This window comes from Halictus rubicundus, chromosome 1 (genome assembly GCF_050948215.1).
Source record: "Halictus rubicundus isolate RS-2024b chromosome 1, iyHalRubi1_principal, whole genome shotgun sequence".
NCBI lineage: Eukaryota > Metazoa > Arthropoda > Insecta > Hymenoptera > Halictidae > Halictus > Halictus rubicundus.
The window spans coordinates 13,649,394-13,665,908 of NC_135149.1; the positions used below are offsets into that span (position 1 = coordinate 13,649,394).

Consider the following 16,515-nt stretch of genomic DNA (forward strand, 5'->3'; position numbering starts at 1 on the left):
AAGTAACTTCTCTAAATTGTGTTCGGGCGATTTGGGTTGTTTGAGACGTTAAAATTATTAATTGACTAGGTGTACAGAAACGTTCGAAAAAATTGGATTTGATTGAAAAAAAAAGTTTACTTATTCGATTGATTGAAGTTTCTAACATACAATATTATAATGAATTGCTACTTAATGGGATTTATAGATTGCAGAATTTAGTGCAAAATAAAAATATTTTGCATCAAGTGGAATAGACAGCAGCCAGATAGATACTTCATTCTACTTTTAACAGAATGAAAATGGTATATCGATGTCTTTCACTCGCACTGATATGTTTACTGTTTCGAATCACACCTACTCATTTTTGTCATAAATCCATAAAATCCGCAATCTAGTGATTTAATATTTTCTGAAGCTAGTTGGCCAGATAGTAGTAAATAAATACATTTATATAATACATGCCGTTAACCCTCGCGGCAATTCTGGGTCTTCCTCTATCTCGGAACGTTTACATATTTCCCGCGTCGTTCGAAAGATTTAATCTCACAAATGAGATCCAAATGCAGGTGCACCTAGGGCGGCGCATTAAGCAGGAATATCTTGCCAGCTTAAGCACACCTTCTGCCAAGAAAAAATTAGCTCAGTCGGACGTGCTGGGACACAGGAAACGAAACTACTGCTGATCTAGCAATTAACTCACCTGGAGGTCTGCCAACTATTTATATTGCGCTATTATCATACGTTTCGTTCCGAGGCTAGGAGCACAAACAACTATGGTTATCTGCGTAGTTTAGATTGTACCCGAATGAAAATACTCCGGCTTAGTTCTTACCGTAATGCTCTGTATTTGCAATATATTTTTTCCTCAAGACGAGATTGTCACTGAAGTTTAGTCGGAAATTCTCCTACGTTTCAGACTTTAACGAATTAAATTACATCGCTACAATAACTAAACAATAAGTTAGTGGCCCTAAAAATTATATAATTGTCCGTTCATAACATTTCAAAAAAATCAATACAGATGAAATTACATTCCTAAGAATAAGAAAGCCAATGCTTAATCACTTAAATGTTCATTTGAAAAATATTACAAAGTTCATTGTGAATTCAAACTTTATTCAGAATAAGAGAAATAATTGTTGGCATCTCTTTAAACTTTACACAATTTGCTTAAATATCAAGCCATTGACACGTTGATCGTTAAAAACGATTGCTTATTACTCTAGGGTACAGTTTTTTTTCACTCTACGCTACTATCACATGTGTGTCATTGGAAATTTTTAATTGACTTTTAATTGACTTTTTTATTGACATTTCATTTCGTTCGAAAGGTTGTAGTAACGTAGGTTATCGATGGCCAGATTCAAACAGCACGTCAACTGCAAATTTTATTCAAGACCAAAGAAATATTTTACGCGATGATTTGTGTAAACTACTTCCTCGCTAGAATGCTACTTATTGTTACTTTTACAATGAACACATTACAGAGAATGGAAATACAATGAACAATGGTATTCTTGTCATTCTGGATCAGTGTTGGCATCACCCTGCCTGAAAAAGTAATATATAATACAATTGATGCAAAAATTTATAACACGATAACATAATTGCAACTTTTCTAATTTTTGATTTTCTTTTTTATGAAACATTTACCATCGTATTTGTCTCGTTTTTCTAATTAAAATGACACCAAACACGACATAGTATCGATCATAATTACTTGTGTAATAAGCGATTCAAAATTCGGGCGTAAAGGAGAACGGCGTATTTGTGGTATTCGCTAAATTTTTATACTCATTTTACTCGAAAACGAAGCGTCGAATGAAAAAATTTTATTCTTTCTTTTCGACTCAATTCGGCGTGTAGAATTATTTCCCAATCGATCGTTCACACGGGACACCCTGTATATCAAGACGTCACCGCACTTTGCATTGTTTAAACGAACCTGATACCATTCAATGCCGCATTGCCCGTCGTCTGAGTTTCGAAACCTTGAAACGATTCGTTCGACGGTCTCCTAAATAGTTGAGGGTCCATGATAAGTCTGACGTTGACGGTGCTCTTCCACCACCTGTACCAGGGCGACACCTGCTCCTGACGAAAAGAAAGACGAGCCTTTACACGGCTGGAGAAGAAAGGAAAATTTGTACAAAGCAGTGCCACTCTCTGCCGCTGATTTAAATTATCCAGATAGTTTCGGTTGTCACAGGCAAAAGACACTCCCGCTCCGATAAATTAGTCCTGAGTGTCTTCGAAGTGGCCAGGCTTTCGGGCGGTGGCCTGATCGAAAAGGGGCGAAACTGATTCCGCACTGTCACGTATTCGCGATAATTCTTAATTAAATGTGCACTGGCTGGATTTCGATTCGACTACCTGAAGGGAATTGAATTTATGCTGTGAGGAACAAGGCTTAGCTTGAAATTCTTGCCTCGTTTCTGTTGAGATATTCGTTCGGCTATGCGCTCCATGCTTCTTAAGAATCGATTAACGCGTCTCCGTTCCAATATTTTATTTCAATTGCACCTCGCTTTTTAACAATTGCTGACACCGTCTATCGTAAACCCGTTGCACTAAGACAACTAATTAAAGTTTAGAAACACATTTGTTTGCCCCTTAATATTTAATCGCATTTTCAAATGTCGTTTGTTAAATTTTCATAATCTGCCACAAAAAAAAAATGGAGTGAATACTGTGCTTGTTCAATTTTTAAATCATCTTAGTATTTCTTATTCATTACAGTATTGATTTTGTGATGGTTTTTTTCTGTAAAACACGTGCTAAAACACTAGCAAAAAATATGGCTGGACCTGTGATGGAAGTTTTTTGACTAAAATAACCCTACCTCCCTTTGATACTGTAAAATATAGCTGAGAAAATTCGTAACGGCCTCTTTGACGTCGAATGACAATTCTTCAAAGCAGGTATATTAAAGTAGAAAATCGAAAAAAAAAAGAGTAGAAAGTGAAATCCGGCGAATATTGTAACGCAGTTGGGTCGGATAAAACCAAGTTTCATAAACGCTGATTGACGTTACTATGATGGCGCATAAAGGCAACTTGTCATGCCTCTATTAAGCACCCTTCAACGTTGATCTTTTGAACTTCGTTCCGATAGTTCCTGCATCAATATTCTTCCGGAGGCTTTCATTATTCTTCGAGGCTTCGCCATGAAGATGTTTTATAAAATTTCATAATTTATCTCCTGCTGCCTGTCTCAACTTATTTTCATCTAAATTAAGTAATTCTCCTTAGCAAGTTCTTTCATAATCGCGTTCACGATTATTAAAAGAATGGCTTCCTTGTAGGAAACCTTTTGCGTGGCATCAATTAAATGCGTCGCATTCGACGGGAAAGGAGGTGCGCAACCGTGTAAAATAGATTGGTTACAAGCACCGAAATTGAAACTATCAATCAACTTTAAAACCACATCGTATAAATGCAAATCGAAACCAATATGGACATGTGACACAGAAGTGCGGGGCTCAGAATCGAACGTTGAAATATTCGAACGATTTCATTCAAAAATTCGTTCGTACCATCACAAATGCCGTATAACTAATGACGCAGTACAACGGGAATTTGAAATTTCAGTAATCGAACTGGAAATATACATACAAAGTACGAGTCGCAGAAATTACCAGATCATACAAAACTACTTGCGATACAACTAATTGAAAAAATATCAGACTTGCGAAGATTGAAACGATTCAAGAATCAATAATCAAAAACGACAAATATATTTAATGCTTGACAATGGATAGAAACCATTGCAAACAGTTTTTAGTATTTTACGATATATAATTGCATAATTCCGCGGAGTCCCCCAGCCACGCAAGCGATTAAGAATTGCAAGTTATATGTACAACTTTCTTTTTAATCGTAGATATTTCCTTTCAAAGATCGGTGTTCTACGTTATCGGCATTACCGCGTGCTTGTGGTGCCATCTACCTGCCCCGCTCGGTAACCGACACGCAACGATCACTACGTACCAACATGGCGGCGCCCATCCCTGTCAAAAACGCTGAAAATCGCACGTCTTTACACACGCATAACGTTTGAACTAGGGATCTCCTACGATTGAAACTTGGATTTTTGACGTTTTCTTGCCAAAATCTACAGGATTACATAAAAAAAGTTAAAAATTTCTGGTTTCCTGAGGTAAAGTTTAACCTATAATTCTTCTACGTTACAACTATACTGTGCAATACTTATGAAAACAACGATTTTGCTATATTCTTTCGGAAAATAAACATCATGTATGTTTTCTTTAGGAATTCTTATGTGACTCTGTGCATTTCTCCGTTTATTTTCACCGGAAGCAAAGCGCGTGATCGTGACCCGCGACATGTTTCTAAGAACGAGCTAAGCGGACAAAAGACAAAAGCCTTATTAACCTCCCGCGCGCGGCGTTGCGGTCTGATGTTCGTCGTCGTTTCATTTTGAAGACGCCCGAGGTATTTCAGCGTTATCGGTTCTCGTGCGGCGTCTTTAACGCTATTTCTTTAACCAGAAAGAGTGCGTCGCGATGCCTTTATTTCGGTTCACCAAGTCGACATTCCAGCCACGCAGTCGAGCGTGTTAGCCTCACCTGTCTCACCTTCGCGCCATGCATTAACGTGTATCTGCTCCGGGGCAGGTTGCTATCTGGGTCGGGGGAACTGCGTCGCATAAACATAAACCAGGAAAGACAGTCGCGCAGCTACAACAATATAACTGCTGACCTATACTCGCCCTCGAGCCATTGTCAAATGCGGCTGCTCCACTGAAATTCCATATTTTTATTCTTCGATCGGAACTACCCGATACCCATACCGCACGAAAAATTTCGCGGTGATACAACTACACCACTGGACAAAAACATTCGCACAACATTTAAAAAGTGTTTTCACTTCTTTAATAGTAAGTGTGCAGAGCATTAAAAGTGACTATTTCGAATTACATTCTTTTTAGAGTATCTAGTTGTGTTTCCATATAAGACGACCCTCTCGGCCCACTCAAGAACAATGTCCTGCCATCGTCTTACATCGAAAAACAGAAATTTTTTAAATATTTCTTCATGAACGCATTAAAATTGGACCAAATGTACGAATGAATAAATAAACAAATGAATCTTTTGAGATATTAGAAAAATTACTTGACCAGATAATGCATCGAAAATTTTTTTTTAAAAGTTCCTATTGCTCGGAGTTGAGAAAAAAAATGAATATCACGATATTTAACCATTCTATCTGAGCTTAGGGTAATAAATAACCCTTTCAAGGATTAAAATTCCGCTCTAACGATTCGAGTACCCTTTTAATGAGGCGAGTGAACAATACTGTTTCCTCTCAATAGAATTTTCTTCAATTTTAAAATGTAGCACAACATAAATAACGTTCCGCTAAAAAATAGCCGCCGGTCACCGTGAAATAATTTAACGGAAGCGTTTCGCGGAGGTGAATTTAAAGCTTGCGACTTAATTTTTTTCGCAGCGGAAGTAAACTAAATTGTCTGTTCCTCGGAAGAAGATAGACCCGCGCGAAAACCATCAAAAATAAGGGAACTTCGCGAGAACATTATAATATTACATCATCCTAATTTTTGAAAAGGCAGGCGAAACGAGTTTCATTATTCTCGGGATACCGCGACGCGAGCTGCGCGCGAAATGTCTGCATATTTAAATGAAGTACCGTCAGGGCTTGATGAAAACAAAGGTGGCAAGTTTCAAGTTTCTGCCTGACCGCCTCGCGGATGTGCCAGATGGATTTAAAGTTTCCAAAAAAGAAAAAAGAAATAGAGTACAGAACCGCGATACCATTAAGAGGATTACTCGCGGGAAGAATACGTCTTGAATGCATTTGCAAAAAAGGTCTATCCGCAGCTGACATAAAAAAAACCTCGAAAGTTTGGATTACGGAAGGTCGTTTGGAGAACTTGTTAGGGGCTGTGTTACTTTCCATCGCGGTCTGTAAACGTGGCTAGCTCGGAAAACCAACGATAAAAACGTTAAGTGAAATAGCATTTCTCGACTATGATTTTTTTGGCATAGAACACTTTGTTAAGCCAGAATGTCTAAGTTAGAAATTGGTAAGTTAAAGAAAAGCTACGTAGAAGTATTCGCGTTTTGTGGGACACTTCGTAGAGTTGGAAGTGGAGCACGCTCATAATCGTTACACCCCTCGTAGAAACCAGAAAATAATCTAGTAACAAAACTTTCTTGTGCTTAATTATTTTCTTGTCAAACTATTAACAACGCATTTCTGACATTCTCCTGATTAAAATGAGACCCGACACGATAAAATTTGGTTCACATTTACTTGTTTAACCATTACACCATTCACTTGGTCTAATTTAAAACGGTAAAACACATTCGAAGGATTTGAAACAGTGTTGTATTATTTTCAACTTATTAAACATATTAAAAAAAGTAAATTTCTATTTCACTACAGTTTGATGCAATTCAGGTAGACAATTTTTATTTTGCACAAAGATCCGCTGTCTCATTATGACAGTAATTATTTTTCGACGAATATATGAAATAATTATTGTGACTAAACTGCAGAAATGTTCAATTCCATTCCTAATTCAATTTCCTCGGACCGCGAAGTGACTGTTGAAATTATACCGTATAGAATCGCGCACGGTCCCAAACAAACGATACGTGACGGGGGGTGAGTGCGAACAAACAGGCAATTTTGGAGAAATTATTTCGCGAACAAACGTTGTTTTTATGCGCAAAACGGCTGAAGAACGCCGAATTCGGAAACCGGAATTTCGTGTGTTACGGCCTGGTATTACACTACGGAATAAACGGTGGGCTTATAATCAGATTTATGCTTTACTTGCGAAGCTAATCTCTGCGTGCCAGCGGCAGCCGGCCAGTTAATTGCAAGAACACGATCCGTCTCTTGGGGCGCAACAAACGAGAGTTAAATATGTTTCGTTACAATGCGATTCCTGTTCAGTACTTACACGACTCTGCGTGGTCAGCTACGGGGGGAATATACCGTGAAGGCAAAACGACAGTAAAATAGGGAATGTAATTTGGAACGGAATAAGGTCCCCGCAAAAATATTAATGGTGGGTTATATTATATTAAAAATAGACGGTGAATTCTTATGCATTTTCATACTTTTGTAGATTAACCGTCTGACGGCGAGATCCGGGTCTAGATTGACCCAAAGTATCGAAATCGTCATTTAATTAGTTAATTCCTGGCGATCAAATTAAGTAGAACTACCGACTAATGAATGTGACTGATGTGGACAAAAATGTATTGTTTTGTAATAATGATAAGACTGCATCGATTCACATAATTTTGTACATATTAATGAAATTTTAATGATGTTTTTAGTAAGTTAATATAAAACTGTATAAAATATTGTATTTTGCAGCTATTGGGAAATTTTTATATGACATAAATGAATAAATTATCACGATTTGTTATTATGATGTGATAATAATGTGTGTATATTGTCGGTAAGTATTAAGGTCGATTGTAAATAATCCACTTTTACAATTTCTGTCGATCAGAAACGTTTTAGAATAGACTTTGATTCATGGCGAACTCAATAATATTGATTTTAATAATCATTGTTTGACTTAAGTTTTCTTTTTATATGATTGTAATAAGAAATTGTTTTTGTCCGATATTGTGCTTAACGAAAATAATGGAAATATTGTTATTATTCATGTAATTTAAAGTAAGCATTATTTCCCGTTTTGATTAATGCAAGTAATTAGATGTAAGTGTTAATACTAATAATAATGCCGAGATGATAATGAACATAAGATGAAATTATAAATGTAATTACTTTTCCCAATAAATATACTGTGGTAATGTAGCCACTCACGACGACGGTTAAGAAGAAACAAACAGCCCTTCTTGTCCAATGTCTCGAAATGCCAATTTTCTTTCCCTCGATAACGAAATATTGCATACCTGAATTATAACGCAATAATATCAGCATTACAAATAATATGAAACCAATGTTAGAAATTACTTATGGATATAAATATTAATTGATATCGTTGTATGTCAGGATTTAATGGTTTAAACATAATGGTTTTAATGGTGTTTAAGGTTAACATTTGGTTAGCGTTAATATTATAGTAATATTACATATTGTACCCTAATATAGTATATCTTTATTCCTTCAATAATGTTAATAATATTGTGTCATAATTATGACTAAAAGCTTTTGATTGAAAAAACATAAAAATAATTATAGTCTCTAATATTCTACATTGTATATTAAGAAATTCAATGAAAACTCTACATTTTCGATTTATTTTTTATCACACTCACCTAAAAGACAAACAGTTACCATACCCACCGTAACGATGGAAAGTAATGTGAAGATAAGCAAATCTGCCTGCATGTTCCTACGATTCCTCGGATGGCTAATCCATATTCTCAATGATTCTGGCCTGAAGGTTCCCATAAAAGTGATCACTATGCAAGTCGAAAACAAATTGAATTTTATGTATTCTATTAGGTTGTTGCATATGAAATGTCCGATTTTCGAATGCAAATATTACGAAGCGTTTGTTCCAGAAATACTATTACAATCCACAGGTTCATTATACAGTAAAGTCTTGATCTAAGCCCCATCCTCGGATCCGTCCCGTGACATAGATCGTGTAGGGCTACCGCGCCGAAAGTAAAAAAAGACAGCGCGTGTAAACATGGACCGGGCGGCCGCAGGCGCACTACATAACGTCAATTAAGCCACTGAATACAGTTATTTATATGTTTGTTCAACGTTACTGTTAAAAATCGGACATTTCATATGCAACAGCCTAATATTGCAAGGAAATCGGTGAATCTATAGATCACATGATATGAAATTTATTGGACAACAATCGTACAGTATGAAAAATTTTACCTTCTTTATTAATTTTCTAGATAGTCAATAACAATAATAAAATCGTTGTTACGATTTAAATAGACGGAGAATTTTTAAGCAAAGTAAAACAATTTTCATTAATCACAAGATACAGGAGCTATGCAGATATTTAGTTCTTCTAATTTGATGCACTAAGCAATAATATAACAGTGTCCTGATTCATAATTAAAAAATTTAATGCCTTAACTGTTTTCCATTCGGTCTACTTATTTTTATCATAAATGCATCAAATCCGCGATCTACTTGTAAAACACTAAGTTTGCAAACTGAACTTACAATCGATATCGTGGTGTCTCGACAACATTAAAGTGATAACGGCACAGTTCGCAATAGGAACGTGAAGTCTGATTCAACCATCGCTCCAAACAGGCAAGATGCACATAGGCCAGTGTTCCTTTGCATCTGTAAATAAAATGTATAGGGTTTTTATAAAAATTGTGTAACGATCTTAAAGTAGATGGTTTGATCAGCGTTTAAACAGACGAACGCATCAATTTGTAAGATGTCAGTAATAGGGATACTCCAAACACTAATTATTATAGTGATGGAAGGTGTTTACAGAAAAATAGACTTAACTTCACCTGAGGAAACCAAAAATTTTTAACTTTTTTTTATGCAGCCCTGTAGATTTTGGCGATTAAATGCCGAAAATCCAAGTTTCAATCCTAGGGGATCATTAGTTCACAAATTAAACGTGTGTACAGGTGCGATTTTCAGTGTTTTTGATAGCTAAGGGCGCGGACATGTTGGTGCGTAGTGACAGTCACGCGTCGCTTAACCAGCGGAGCCGCTAGATGGTATCACAAGCACGCGGAGAAATAATTTGTGCCTGTTAAAAAAATTATTTCCTTTATTTTTCACAGTGGAAGACAAGCTGGGGAAGAAAACTAGTTCGCTAGCTTTTATGCATTTGAAATTGTTCAACCGTAAATATCGGAAATATACGAATTCGATGTCGGAAACGTTTTTGTCAGAAACGCATGTTTCTGTTTCACAATATCAAATTGCGACTGTTCAACAGAGATCAAAGTGAACGTTATGATGTTGTCACATTGTTCGTTAAGAGCTCATATCCGACTGCATTCAAAGCCGAACGTTATTTTCATCGTGTCCCTCCATCAACGGCGGCTCCTCAAAATGGCAGGCACTCGAGTGTCATATGATGAGCTTATGGCCTGCGCAGAGTGTCCAGCCACAGGTGGCGGTAAAAAATGATTCTATATGATAACACGACGAAAAATTGAACAATAACAGAATAGCTGTTGGGCATTCGTTCTTTTTAGTCGTAAGCCGTTGAAAATTCAAATCGAAACTCTCTGGATCGAGTTGCCTGTTTCTATGAAAATAGGAGAGACTGGGAAGTGCTGATACGTTTTTGAAAAGAAACTCTTTGTATCGTTCAATATTTCTTAACAAAACCATACGTACATTTTTCAAACATAAACGAAAATTATCCGAGACGTACTAAATAAGGTAGTTAAAAAATGATCTCATTTGACGAATAAATGACGTTATCTGTCTCCGGTGTTACAAAAAGACTAAAATTTTGAATGTAATACTTTTGCTATTAACAGCTAAATGGGTACAAATTGCACTGAATAAGCTCCTGATTGAACAGGATGCATTTCTTTCACAATTTCTGCGTCTCCCCTTGCCTGCATAGAATCCTTTGTAGCATCATCGTTGCTTCGTAGGGCAACAGGAAAGGAGCAAAGACGGAGGACGGAAAGGAAAATAAGAATAAATCTCGTGGGAAGGGTAATCAACCCTAGAGTGCTTAGTGATGACTCTTCGGGACCACCTGTCATGAAATATCAATTATATAAGGTTTAGGAAAAATATAGCCAAACCTTTTTTAATTACGTGACAACGCAGTGTCTTAGAGACATATGGTTAGCAGCACGGTTGGTTGCTAACAGTCGAATGGTGGCTTAGTAATCGTGCTATCGTTGCCCGAAATAGACGAGGTCTGTGTTGTTTGTCTCATGGCTACTCAACCATAAGTGTCCCATCTCATACCGCCTTGTTAATTCGAGAACTTTTGTGCGAATGACTGTTAGTACTACTACTACTCCCCTGAAATTTCGAAACAGAAAATATCAATCAATAAAAATTTACATTATAAGAGACGAAGAAGAACAATGCATTCCAGATGCTAGAGAAAATAAAATAATAGCGATTCCAGTTGAACATGTTTTTTCGAACGAGGCAGAAGTTGGACCAAATATATGCCATAAATGAATAGATTTTCGCGGTCTATTTACGAGAGAAGTGTGGCGCGAGTGGCGAAAAAAGTTAGGTGCTAATTAGGGAAGAATGTGCAGCTATTTGAGGGATTAACGAGCGCAGTGGCGATTTTTGCAGCGGAGTTGTAGAGGTGGCGGAACGGAAGGGCGAATATGGAGAACTGGGGTCGCAACCATAAGCCGAATAAAATTCCATTCTCGGTAACCCATTGTAATCCATATAGCCTGGGTAATCGGATACCGGACGGCGTAGAATAGACTAGCTACCGGCTGTCCAGCAGGTAAAAACTTCCAGCAACTTTCTGTTAAAACGAGCCGGTTGAATCGCTCGCGAAAGCCGACTATAAACAAAAGTCCAACCGAACTGCGTAACATTTTGTTAGGAATATCACTGACGCAATTATTCCAAAAAATCACAACAGCGAAATATTACAAACAAAAGTTATCGGATATCTAGGATTTTTCGCTTGAACGCGTGAACTAACTTGGAAACAATAGAACAAATTCGAAATTATTGAATTGAAAAATCAACAAGTCCGAAAGGGCCTAGCCGATTAAGATGGTCAAAACTGCCCTTAGAGGTTTTTCAATGATTAATGAACCATTCGAAAGCTGACCCAGAAAAACCCCTCTGAGCAAAATTTCAACCCCCTATCTTGCCTGTGAGGGTAGATACAGGGTAAATTAGATTTCGCGCTTTTCCACGCATTTTCCACACTCTGATGCTTCCTAAAATTCTGAAAAAAATGTGGCATATTTTGGATCCTAAGACAGGTTTTTGGAGAATTTTTTCAGATTTTTTTCTTGCAAACTGTGGTCGTAAAAAATGAAAAACCTCAAAAAAATCGGAAAAATGTACATTTCTCAAAAATATGAAAACATGCTATTTTGCTGTTTAGTGCCCCGATAAAGTACCATAACAGGCAGTGTCCTCAATTTTTTTTAGATTTTTTCTTGTGGGCACTTTTTGTCCAGACAAGAAAAACCGAATTTTTTCGCCGTTTCTGCTATTAGGAGGAAAGTTACACTTGTTGGTTTTATCGCAGGTATATATTAAGTCATTTTAAACATTATTACATTGGAACAAGTAAGTGTTTGACCTAAAAAATGTTTTAAGAGAAAAAATGGATTGTGTTTTGTGCGGTATATACCAGAATGTTCGTAACGTTTACAACATCGCCGGTTGGCACAGCGGTTAGGGCGTCGGACTACGGAGCGGATACGCTGGGTTCGAATCCCGTCGGTGGGGAAGTTTTTTTTCCATACATCATCTTTATTTTTTCAATTTCTTATATGGTTTATTCATGTGATTTTAACAATATTTTTTTAATGTTTTAAAACTATTGAGATAACATTTTTAACTAAAATACATACAAAAATAGATTCGCAGTATCTATTATTTCCTCGATTCTCTAATTGTATATGTTCATCATTGCGGTCCTTTTCAACATTGTTAATATTAAAATTCATTAATCTAGTTTCTAAGCCTTGCGTCTTCAGAAATTAGGGAGGAAATAAGAAGAACTCTGAATAAATAACACGCAGCAAAGTATTGGTTTTTGTCAAATTGAAAGAAAAGGGCTACATACTACCACTATTTTGAAAGTGAGGTATCAGGTACAAATAAGCCTAAGCCATTCCTCTTTATTGTAAGGTACATGAGGAAGTAATTCCCGTTTATAGTTAGTTGAATGAAAGACTTGTTCTGTGGACATTTATGATACGGATCAGGAAGTTCATTATTTTCGGTGGGATTCAGAGGCAATTCATAGTATACTAGGTCAAAAGTACCAGCTTCTACACAAACAAGTAGACAACAAAACCTTTCCAAAAATTGGAAACAATGGGAACTGCAAAAAGACTCCATTTCAAACAGTATCCTCGGTAGATACTCTTGATTTTCCGGAAGTGACAGAAGTAGATTTAAAAATTCTTTTCACGGAATCTTACCAATTTTCACAGGCAATTTCATATCTGGCAGAAATCGTGGACGAACACAATAATATAAATATTAATTTATTGCCTAATCCAAGAAAATAATATCATTAAATTCGAAGTAAAATCGGAGTGATATAAATAAAAGTTAGTTAAAAATGTTATCTCAATCTTTTTAAAACATTAAAAAAATATTGTTAAAATCACATGAATAAACCATATAAGAAATTGAAAAAATAAAGATGACGTATGGAAAAAAAACTTTCCCACCGACGGGATTCGAACACCAGCGTATCCGCTCCGTAGTCCGACGCCCTAACCGCTGTGCCAACCGGCGATGTTGTAAACGTTACGAATATTGTGGTATATACCGCACAAAATACAATCCATTGTTTCTCTTAAAACATTTTTTAGGTCAAACACATACTTGTTTCAATGTAATAATGTTTAAAATGACTTAATATATACCTGCGATAAAACCAACAAGTGTAACTTTCCTCCTAATAGCAGAAACGGCGAAAAAATTCGGTTTTTCTTGTCTGGACAAAAAGTGCCCACAAGAAAAAATCTAAAAAAAATTGAGGACACTGCCTGTTATGGTACTTTATCGGGGCACTAAACAGCAAAATAGCATGTTTTCATATTTTTGAGAAATGTACATTTTTCCGATTTTTTTGAGGTTTTTCATTTTTTACGACCACAGTTTGCAAGAAAAAAATCTGAAAAAATTCTCAAAAATCTGTCTTAGGATCCAAAATATGCCACATTTTTTTCAGAATTTTAGGAAGCATCAGAGTGTGGAAAATGCGTGGAAAAGCGCGAAATCTAATTTACCCTGTATCTACCCTCACAGGCAAGATAGGGGGTTGAAATTTTGCTCAGAGGGGTTTTTCTGGGTCAGCTTTCGAATGGTTCATTAATCATTGAAAAACCTCTAAGGGCAGTTTTGACCATCTTAATCGGCTAGGCCCTTTCAACTGTGATAAAATATCGCAAGGATCCTGCAAATTATGGGAGGTAAAAAGTAGACCATCGACATTATCAGACCGGGAGAATGTTATTCGCGTTTGGTCAAATTCAGTATTGACATCACGCAAATTTACACAAGAAGCATCACTGAACATATCCGAAAGGTTCGCTGTGTCCTTCAGACCTACAAGGTTATTGAAAAATTGGCGATGAGGCGAAAACCTTGTCTAATAAAACACAGCGAAGGTTAACGTTTGCAAAAGAACATTTGTCCAGAAGTGTAATAGAAGATGTGAGCATGTAACAATGTTACAGTGTTTACTCTATATATGTCCCAAATGCCTCGCCGATAAAAGTTCCAGAAGTATCCCCAGTGCCGTGGGGTATACCCCGCGAGAGGTCAAGAAGCTGGAGAATGTAAAGTCGCGTGGATCAAAGAATAGTATCTCCTCGTTGATATATGTCCGTGGCTAGACCCGCGATTTAGGCATTAATCGAGTAAACACGGTACTGGGAATACAACCCGTATGCTGCCCTTAACTGTTAAGACAACCGAGTGTTTCACTGGACAAAATAGCATGGATTTGAATTCGGGGTTATTAAAAATGGAAAAAAAAATCGTTTGTCACAAGGGCAAACCGGTGGGGACTGTAAAACGCGTGATGAAACTGTGAAATGCGTGGCGGAAATGGGTCAGGCGATACGCGTATCGTTCGCCGGGAATTCTCGCGAGGACCTCGAGTATTAAGTTGCCTCGCGGAAAAGGACATAGACAGTGAGAAAAGGCAGAAACGGGAAGAATAAGGCGGATGGCAGGGGACATGACGCCGGGAATGGATGAGTGAAAGAGGAGCAAAGGGTAGAACGGATGGCCAAGCTGCGCGACGATGCGGGGGAAAGGAGAGAGCCGGGAGAGTGAAAGAAAAATTACATGAAAAGAAGCAAAAAACAGAAAGGAGAGAAATAAAGGCTTCAGTCACGACACGCCGCTGAGCTTTTTATTCGTATATATTGAAAAGACTGCGGCCGCCTCTTTTAACTTCGGGGGGTGGGGGGTGGGGAGTCGAGGGCTGGAATTAAAACCGTGAAGCAACGTAACGAACTCTTAATTCGATTAAGAATGGCCGTAGTGAAGTTGTAACTCGCTGGGAAAATGTGTTTCTCCGCGCAACCAAGACAGCAATTGAAACTAAGGAACAACATTTGTTTCTATTGTTAAGCTTGACGTACTGCGGCTCGCAAGAACGACGTTACAGTCACGACTGTAAGTCAATACGATTCATAGTATAGTCTCAGATGATTGAAAAAGTCCCCGTGCTCGCTAATTAGACGCAACCAATTACGCAACAGTATGATGCGGTCTGTTGGTGCTGGTTTTTTTTTCATGATAAAATTGCAATTTTTGTGGGTGGCGTAGTAAAGTTGAAATGGGAGTCAAATGAAAAATCAACTTTGGTGTAATACTTTCATTAAAAATCTGCTACTCGGATTTACATTTTTTTTTTTTTAGGCTTTCTTAAATAAGACCGTGTCGCAGTCTGTACTAATTATGGTCTATTCTTGGAAAGAAGATATCCGAGGTACGTACATACATGGTGATAATCAGGCTGCGGATTTTCATGCAAAATAAAAATGGTCTGCGTTCATTATAACACACAGAGGCTACGTAGACATCTATTTCTTAAAAAAAAAAAGTAGAACTCATGTTTAAATAAATTTAGATAAATTTTAAATAAATCTATACGAATGTAAATTTGCATTAGCATACGTATTCGTGGACGAAATTCCTGTATCGATGTATTACAACGCTTTCCGTGTATTTTCCAAGGATTTTCTGCAATTCCAATACGGAGAGCGTGTTTACAGCATTTTGTCATGGCATTAATAGGATTCGGCAAAACTTACAATCACACGCGGCCACGTTTAATAGAGCTTACTATGTATAGCGTTTCGAACACGCGATTAATGTTTCTGTGAGCGCTGTTTGTCGTGTTATTAGTTCGTTACGTCGAAATAATGTATTACCGACATGTACACATTTGTCTACAGACCGGCACATTTAATATCACTATGTTCGATAAATTCTAGATTATTGTTTCGCAAAGATTTGTTTCAATAATTCCGACTAATTGTTCTCAACAGAAGCATGTTTATTTTGTGTTATGTAACTTCGGGGACTATTGAATAACATACAATACAAATTTCTGCATTTGGTGATACCGTCAAGCCGTTCCGCATTTAATCAATATATTACGTTTAATAGCGTTTTGTTCCATAAAGTATAGTATTACATTCCCAAAAAATGAAGAAAATTTTCATACACATCTCCATCCACGAAAATAGTATTTGCATCGCATCATGTACCCCTTTTAATTTGTCACAGAACAAGACACCAATGGTCTATTAAGAAAAATTGGTCCAGCTAAAACTGAATTCGAAATCAATCAATTAATTGACTAATTTCGGTCGCCCATAGCTCGTGGAACTTTTGATCG

The 16,515-nt window shown here is 37.0% G+C and overlaps 1 protein-coding gene and 1 long non-coding RNA gene across 2 annotated transcripts in view; one reads left to right on the forward strand and one right to left on the reverse strand.

Annotated features, from left to right (window-relative positions):
- Dpr1 (defective proboscis extension response 1) overlaps positions 1–16,515 on the forward strand; it is a 426,632-nt gene that overhangs the window by 201,124 nt on the left and 208,993 nt on the right. The window lies entirely within an intron of this gene.
- Positions 1,223–4,938, reverse strand: LOC143357666 (uncharacterized). Its single transcript, XR_013082866.1, has 3 exons — positions 4,571–4,938; positions 1,928–2,076; positions 1,223–1,533 (listed from the first exon to the last, which is right to left on the reverse strand). It is a non-coding gene; the product is annotated as an uncharacterized LOC143357666 (long non-coding RNA).